The sequence below is a fragment of the Pogona vitticeps genome, chromosome 4 (genome assembly GCF_051106095.1).
Source record: "Pogona vitticeps strain Pit_001003342236 chromosome 4, PviZW2.1, whole genome shotgun sequence".
Lineage (NCBI taxonomy): Eukaryota > Metazoa > Chordata > Lepidosauria > Squamata > Agamidae > Pogona > Pogona vitticeps.
In genome coordinates, this window is record NC_135786.1 from 35,863,120 (window position 1) to 35,872,233 (window position 9,114).

General features: G+C 38.1%; 1 protein-coding gene across 9 annotated transcripts in view; it reads right to left on the reverse strand.

The window, feature by feature from the left end:
• Positions 1 to 8,832, reverse strand: part of RALGAPB (Ral GTPase activating protein non-catalytic subunit beta) — a 74,405-nt gene extending 65,573 nt beyond the window's left edge. For all 9 annotated transcript variants that reach the window (XM_020782420.3, XM_078393265.1, XM_020782419.3 and 6 more), the window contains exon 1: positions 8,587 to 8,832. The gene's annotated coding sequence lies outside the window, so the exon portion shown is untranslated. The remainder of the gene's footprint in view (positions 1 to 8,586) is intronic.
• Between the last annotated feature and the right edge of the window lie 282 nt (positions 8,833 to 9,114).

The window sequence follows — 9,114 nt, forward strand, 5'->3', positions numbered from 1 at the left end:
ATAAATAAATAAAAGCATTGCACTTAAAAATATATCTGTATTATATACCATTTTGGGCAAAAAGAATTCTGGTCCTCCCAAATAAGGTTACAAACAGCAAAGAATGCAAGACTTGGGCACTGGCATATAAAACAGACTGTGGCTATTGCCTACCTCAAAATAATCCCAGCCAACATGTTTTTAAAAGTAATATTAAAAATAAAAATAAAAACTCTAGGCACAATTTCAAAAGCATCACTGAAAGAAAGACAAATCTAAAAGGATAAAAAAAATCACCAACTTTTAATCTCCTTAAAAAGTTTTACATAATAACTTGGATGTCACATTCACACAGAAAAGCCTTGACTTTCTACATATGAAATGTATGTCTGCTTTTCTACACAAAGTTAGCCCAGTAACTTTAGGTATAGTGAGATTTTCTATATGAGGTCTATGGGCCACATGGTGCTACTAACAGCCCAACTTGATTCCCTTCTCTGATTATAACATATTAAAAACATCCTGAGTTTTTAACTGTTGCCACAGCCTGAGGGCACAGTATGATTTTGATACAAATGGGAAAATTCAATCATTCTACAATTCATTCTCTATTTCAAGTCTGCCTGCACTTCCAGTACTTTATTACTTCCCATACTTTCACAATTACATAGACACACATGTGCACATCTGCATGTGTGCGTGCACACACACAGTATTTCAAGAAGCAACAAGGCAAAACAGGCAGCAGGAAAAAATTTCCTTTACATCACTGCTGGATCTTAACTATGATTCCCAACTTACAAAAGTGAGAAACGATAAAATTCAGAAATCAAGAACAGAATTAAAATTGCTTCTTTCATCATACATGTGTGTGTCTACATTATACACATGCACACAAACAAATGTCAATAATCACATGCATGACCATAAACACACAAGCATGTATAAATATTTATACATATGCACTCATAAAATATTAATATGTATATTTGTGTGTATCCATATATATATTGTCAAACTCAGAAAAGACGAGATTCCTTTTCTTGATAAAGTTCTTAAATGATTCTTTGTTATTAGCCTAATCACACTTGAACATGCTCTTTACAAAGAGCTCAAAATGTAAGGTAAAAGTTACCGTACTTAAAGTAACTTTTCTGCCTTTCTTGAATAAATACCTACATTCAATTGCTCTTTGACCCTCTGCACGGAAAAAGGTGGCATAAAAAGGATTTTGAAACAAGATTGTTGCAAATAAGCTGTGTGTTTAAATAAGATACAACACCCAGAAGAAAAAAAGTCAAAGAAACACTTTATAAAGGTCTTTAAAAAGCGTAAGGCTCAGAAATATTGTTTACCCTTTGCCATTATCAGAGAAAGTAGTGGGAATTACATGAATACATTCAGAAGGATTTCCTGCACTCCCACACATTTCCTAAGGAGTCAAACTTTATTTCCTGGAGAGGAAAATGGCATACAGCCAGACATTCCCAGCTTGAAAGAACAGGAAACAATTGCATGTCTGTCAGTATGTTAGAACTGCTGTACATTAAAATAGTAAACATTCCAGTCAGTATCATTTGGAATATGTCATTCTGAAATACACGAGCATTACCAACTCTACCATCACTATACATTAGGAATAATGCTAGTATGAAAAACTTCATCTGGTCAAGGAAATTGAAGAAACGGAGGTGTTGAGAACTGTTAGCCACATGTAATACTGTACAGGGTGACAGGATTCAAGTAGAACATGCTAAGACAGAGTAACACTACTTATTTGGAAAGCAGACATACATTAGAAAGTGATAATGTATTTTAAATTCAACAAACTTGTGAGCTGAATGGGATTGTTTTAGGTTGCCAGAGTTACGGTAACTTCCAGAACTTTAAGACCCACAAGAGCACAGAATAATGCGAGGAAAGTTAGCATCTGATAAATTTGAAACACCTCTGGCAAGATTGCCACAGACAGCAGCAAAACCAAAACAGAATTATGGGAAGAAAAGAAAAGGATAGAAAGCAAAACATTGTGCACTTTAAGGACTATCAGTTTTCAGTGAGAGCTTTCATCGATCAAAATTCCCTTCTTCAGACACCTGAAGTGTTTTAAATAGATTTTAAGCCACAAAAATTCACAGTAAAATAAATACATTTTTCCAGTGCCAGAACATTTTGCTTTTCCTCACTCTTTTCCCCTTATTTAATTTTCCAATGTACTAATAAAGAATAACATGACAACATATTTGGAAATGATTCTCACAGGAGTCACTGCATCTTAGGGCTCAGTTCCTGGGCATCTTAATTTCCTTCAGTGTCCAGGGTTAGTGCTAGAAGTGCATAGCCCTGCTTCTCCACCACTTCCTTCTTTTTTTCAATACTTTCAACCATAATTCAAGTACTGCACTTCTGTTTGAGTGTTAGGTCATTATCTAAATCTACATATACAAAGCACTATTTTATCATATTGTTGTATTTTATTTATTCTCTGAGTTGACAGTTTCACCTTCAGTCTTCTTAGCAACTAAAAATCTTGAATATTTATCTGTCCTTTACAGTACTTTTTTTAAAATTAGGGGCTGTTGGATCTTTGCAATTTCCAAGAAATTCCATGTTGCATCAAAAAACAACAGAGTCTTGTGGCATCTGGAAGACTGACATCCTATATCTGACATAAGCTTTCACAAGATTACAGCCCACTTTTTCAGATGCAAGTAACTTTAAGGTATCATAAGATTTTTTAAAATTGACTTTTGGTTGCTATAGTATTTTGAGAATCTTTTTCTTTCATCTGTTGATTCAACTAAAACCCTTAAACAGGTTCTTATTCTCCCTAGTATTCACTACTGTAATGTTTTGGTCCTTCTGTCTGTTTCTTTACGGTGGTGTATCCTACAACCATGAACATCCCTGAGTAGACTTCTACTCACCCAAAAAGGGAAAGCAGAAGACTTTCACCAGTTCTGGTGAATCCCCTTCACACACTTTGAAACTCTGCTTCAGAGTACTTTCAGAATGAAAGAGGAAGCAGCTACAAGGGCTGCAGGGCGGTGGGACTTCTCCCTGGAGTGAAATGAAGTGGAGGGTCCAGTGACATAGAGTGGAAATTTTCCACTGAAAATGTGTTTAATAAACATAACTTATTTTGTGTTAAATCAGAACACACTTTGCTTAGGGCACTGGAAAATTTTCAAGAACTAGAACATTTTCTCAGAAATCCACATCAGTGAGAAAATAAAGGAAAAATATTCCATAAGGGCTTTCAACATTACAGGTTTTAGCTGAATTTCAGATTTTAAAGTAATATTTATTATCTCTCATATGGATAAGATATAATAAAATAAATCAACATTACATTAAAATATTTGAATATTTAATTGTTTTAATGTCACCTGCAAATTTGTTTTTAATACTCATTTTACTATTAAAAGGTTTAGACACCTGTCTTAAATGTAGTTCTGCAATCTTAGAGATAAAGTTGACAATAAAAATGATTTTTAATTTTTTATTAGCTGTCTATAAAAGTATTGCCTATTCTTGCATTTGTATTTTTAATGGCCACACGGCTTTTATTTGACCCATTTTATTTCAATTTGTATAAAATATATTTCTATTGAGCAATAATTCCCTCTCAAACAACTCTGACTCAGTTAATTGTATTTCAGAAAATATTGTCAAATAAAAAGATGGATCTAGCATAAACTAGATTACACATGTTGTACATGTTGTACAAGCCCTGAAAGTTAATACTGCACTATATATCTACAATAAATTGTGATAGAATTTAAATAGACTCTTCAACAACATCCAAACACAATACACACACACACACACTTGGCAGTATTATATTTAGGGATCCTCATATAGTCCAGAGTTGCTCTCCTGTGCCATGTTCTTTCTAGTATGTACTTTTAAGTAGGTGTACTTCCACAAGCTGTCTCTTCTCTAAATTACAGTATGTCAAATCAACAGTGTTAACTGCTCTTAGAAAGAACAGTAACCTCATTGAAACAGATAAAACAATTTAATCTGGAAAAATCGATAACCACTGAATCTTGCTGCTTGCCTCACATGTAACAAAACACTACAAAATTCTATCAATAACTCATTTCTCTTATTTTCAAAAGAAGCTAGGCCTTCAACTTAGATTTTCAGCACAAGTGAGGAGAAAGGCAGCCAATAAACAGACTCAATCAGAAGACAAAGCTGTCCCCTAACACAATATTTCCCAAACTGGTATCCTTCACGTATTCTGAGTTATAACTCCCACAGTGCCTAATGAGTGGCCATGATAGTGGAAGTTGGACCACTAAAACACTTGCATATTTTGGATACATATTCTAAAAGTGTGGGGGGCTTGGGGGGGGTAATTCTAATAGTAAAGCAAGATATACCACAAGCTTTGGGGGTCTGTAACATAAAGTCCAAATGAATACTCTCCATGAATAACTTCATGGAAAGCCTATAAACACAACTATTATTTAAATCTATGCTCTGTCTACAGATGCTGGAGAAGAAGAAACTTAAATTGAAAGTGCTTCTGCTAGTATCCATGAAAACAATGATCACAATCAAAATACAATGTGGTGATTATCATAGGTGAATGGAATGCAAAAGTAGGAGATAAAGCAAAACCAATCAACTTTAAGAGAATCTGGTGTAGGAATAAGACAAAACAAGAGAATACCTCAGACTTCTGCAAAGCCTGCAAATATGAGCTTCATGCACTGAACAGATATTTGTATACAAAAATGTCACCACATGGCTATTATAGAAATCAAGAAGACTGCACAATTGAAAGAAGATGAGAAGTTGTATTCTCTCTGAAAAAGCAAGAACAGGAGAGGACTGTGGCACAGAACATAAACTGTTAACATCAAAAATTAGGGTAAAGCTCAATAACACTAAAATAATCATAGTGTGAAATATAATTAAAATAATATTCTTGAAAGACAATGTAAATAACAAATTTGCATTACTTAAATCAGTTAGCAAACCAGACGATCTGAGATCTGAAATCACAGATGCTAACAGGGGGCAATATGAAAAGAACACTTCTGTAGTCCAAAGAAAATAAAACCTTCAGTGGATGACTGAGAAAAATCTTTAAATTACAGTATTAATGAAAGATGAGAAGCAAGAGTTAAAGAAAAATGGTTAGAATTCTAAATGGAACTTTTCAGCCACTTTCATACAGGGACAAAGAGAACGATAATAATTATTATTGCAAAAAAATAGAAGGAAACAATAAAAAGGAAAAAAAAACAAGGATCTCATCTATAAACTCTGAGAAATCAAAGAAATTTAAATTTGGATTACTGGTACCAACGGATCACCAGGGGAATACATTCCCTGATCAGGACCAAATAAAAGCAGAATGAAAATAATGTGTCAAAGGACTATACAGAAGAGATGCAAGGTTGACAGACTCCTTCAAAAAGAATGTTTTGAAGAAGAACCTGCAACTGTAAAAAGCAAAGTGAATGCTGTTTTCAAAGCACCCAAAGAAAAAGATAATCAAGAATAGATGGGACACGACAGAACTTTTCCAAGCTATAGGCTGGGTCTATTAAAATCCTAATAAGAGTATATAAATTGACAACAAGTACAGAAAACAAAACAATCACCCATGGGCTGGAACCAGTGAATGCACATTCCAATCCCAAAGAAAAGAGATGCAAACGAGTGTAGTAAATATAGCATGCCATTAATTTCCCATGCAAGCAAGTTATGTTCAACAAAAATTTTTCTCATATATGAAGTGAGAAATTCCCAAGGGTCAAGCTGGATTCAGAAAAGGAAAAGGCATAAGTGACAAGAAAAGAAATATATTTTGGCCACTGAAGCACAACGAAAATTTTCAGAAGAAAATCAATTTGTGTTTTTTAGGCTAAAATCTTCCTGTGCAAACATATGTGGCATACAGCACATGATATCACCTGCAGCAGCACGAACTGAAATCCAGGTGGGAAACTCTTTCATAAGCAGCTGCCAATTGGAGTCCTTGCTGCAATTATGACACTGCAAGTAATATCATTTGTCCCACCCTACATAAGTTTGTGGAAGAGGATTTTGGTCATCTGTTACAGCAAAACCTTTGGATGCATGGATCATGAAGAGCTCTGGATCATTTTGAAAGAAATGGTTTTGCCCCAGTGCTTTATTGTCCTGATAAATAACTTATAGCCTGGATAAGGCTATTATTAGGACAGAATATAGAGAAAGAGAATGATTTCCAATTGGCAAAGAAGTCATACAAAGATGTATTTTATCTTCCCATCTGTCCAATCAGTATGCAGTTCATAACATACAAAAAGACAGATTAGATATAATGGAAAAGAAAACGGCAGAAAATTGCATTGAGGAAAGGAAGGCTAAAGAGGAAGGTGCAAAAGGATTAGTTGAACATTAGGACCACAAAAAAATGACTAGAGTAAGTTTATTTACAGTCCTTAGACCAATCACATATGTATAAAACTTTATAATTTCTAACTTTCACTATTCCATTAGCACATGTTAGCATCCATACAACTGGGAGCTACTATCTAGTTGGAGTTTGGCTTCCATAACTGAAGTATTGCTGCACAGAATTTGGCGACTTGACAGGTGATCTGTGTATCAACATCCAAGAGAAGGAACTCAAGCCTGTATCTCTCTGAATGTCCTGCGATTCTTTCCATGGGGGGGGGGGGGTAATAGTCTCTTTGTGTGCCATGTCATACAATGGGCAGGTGAAAAAATATGCTCTATGGTCTCGATCTCCCTCAAGGGGCAGGAATATAACCTTTCAGCAAAAGGAGTATTTTTTTACTTTCTTTCTAGTTCAGCAGAGGGGAGGACCAGACACGTTGCCAAGGTAAAGGCTCCTCTAGTTCCTTTAATTTCCAGAGATTTTAAGTATTTGGCCGGTTCCATACAGTTTTTGAGGTAACTCCTTACTGTCATGTTTTGAAAGCTAGAGAGGTCTGTATGATATTCATTGTCCTCTATTCTTTGCTTGACTATTTGTTTTGCCTGCTCTATTCCAGAGGATATAAGTGCCTGAATGACTAGAGAAGAATGACATACGGTAGTTTCTAATGTTGACAGTGAAGAAATCTAAATACGTACATACTTAAAGATTTTCCATACCTTATCCCAATGATCCCTCTAAATTGAGGCTACAACTCAGAAATCAAAACATGTCTGCAATTTGGAAGGATAGCTATGAAGAAGCTAGAAAAGGTCCTCTAGTTACAGGTTCTGCTGGAGGCAAGGCCAAAATTTTCCATACTATGGTATTCCGAATTACAAAGTTCAATGTGAAAGTTGGACAGTAAAAGAATTGATTCATTTGAAATGTGGTGTTGTTGGAGAGATTTACAAGGGATTGACTCAACATAGGAAGACACAGCCTTTAGTTTGCAAAACCTGTGTAGGACTGTTAACGATAGGACCAATCTAGAGAAAAATCAGTTTCACATAAGTTGAAAGCAAATTGATTACACACAACTTACAGATTCCTGGACAGCACCAGCCACCAAGGCAGTCCAGTGGGTAATAATGTTCAATTAATTTAAAGGAACAAATAATTGCTGTCCCACACAGGAATCATATCTGATATTTCTACAGGATAGTGTTTAGAGTGTTTCTTACACATTCTATCATTGCAACCTGTACAAGATCAGTGTAACAGATCAATGTCACTATTCTTTTATTTGCTTTTCACAAAAGAGAGCAGGGACTGATGTATCAACAGATAAGTTCATAGTCAAGAACTTCCAACGTAGTGACTTCTTGATCCACAGTTGTCCCTCTCCCAGCCACTGCACTTTCCACCAGCCTTTTTTTTTAAAAAAGTAAATGTCAGCATCCCTACATAAACACACAGCGATATACGTCCGGCTGCTCATCTTATAATGTTAAGGAGGGCTTTTGAGTTAGCGAACAACTTACATCAAGAGAGTTTGCTTTTTTTTTTTTTTTTCAGGTCAGCCTCCGCTCTATTGTTTACGGCAAGAGGCAACGGTTAAAACTGATTCAGGCTCAATCGTGAACTCGGGCTGTAGCGGCAGGAAGGTTATCCGGGTGGCCGTGATCGCGGAAGAAGAAAGGGTTTAACCCCCGCCGTGGCCTAGCTTTGCCTAGGCATCCTGGGGGTGCCCTGACAGACCTCTCTCGGGAAGCACCACCGGCACCCTTAACCTCCCCCCGCAGGGAGCACTTTCTCCTCACAGCAGCCCCACCCCGCACAACCAGGAAAGACTCGCTTCCTGGCCTGGTGTGTGTGTGTGTGTGTGTATACAGATATATGTACACGCGCGCGCGCACACACAACCACGCTGGTTGTCGCAACCCTGTGAGGAGGCAAAGCCTGGAGGGGGCTGGGGTGGAGGGGACGCTACGGCCGCTTCCTTCAACCGCCCCGTCCTCTCTTCTCCTCACGGAAAGCCGACCCGCGATCCCTCGTCCAGGCCTCCCTCCAGTCCTGGGAGAGAGGAAAAGGAAGGGAGCACAGAGGTCAGAGCGGGTGAGGCAGCGCGGGCCGGCGGCCCAGCGAAGAAGAAAGCGGGCAACGGCTTCTGTGAGGCGAGTGGGGGGGGGAGGAAGCAGCGGACCCATCGCGCTTACCTTCACCAAGGGGACCGGCTAGCATGTCTGGGGTAAAAGCACCAGCTCCGCCCTCAAGCTCCCGGCTCCATGGTGTCCGCAGTGGTTGAAGGGAGAGACAAATGGGACGCTCCGTTCAGCAATCTTCGGACACTTCCGGCTGCGCCAGAAATGTCACGCTATGGAGCTCTATTGCCATTCCGCACAACGCGCACGCGCCGTAACAACATTCCCTGCCGTGCGAAATAAGTTCTCCGGCCGCTCTAAGCCGGAAGAACGCATGCGTGAGACATTTCCCTTGAAAAGTGGTGGCAGCGGCGAGAAGTATTTTCAGTGTTTTTACGTTGCGCGCAAGCGCGTTTCAAAGTGTTCAGCCCTTCTCGTTAGGTTGACAGTTACTCTTGGAAGATCCGGGGTCGGGTTCCTTTTGATGGCTCCTAATGCACTTCCCCATCACTCTCCCTGGTAAAAATCCATTCTCGAACGGTACCATTCAGTACATAGCTACTCAAAAGTAAGTCCCGTTCAGTTGAATGGGATTAGAAGAGG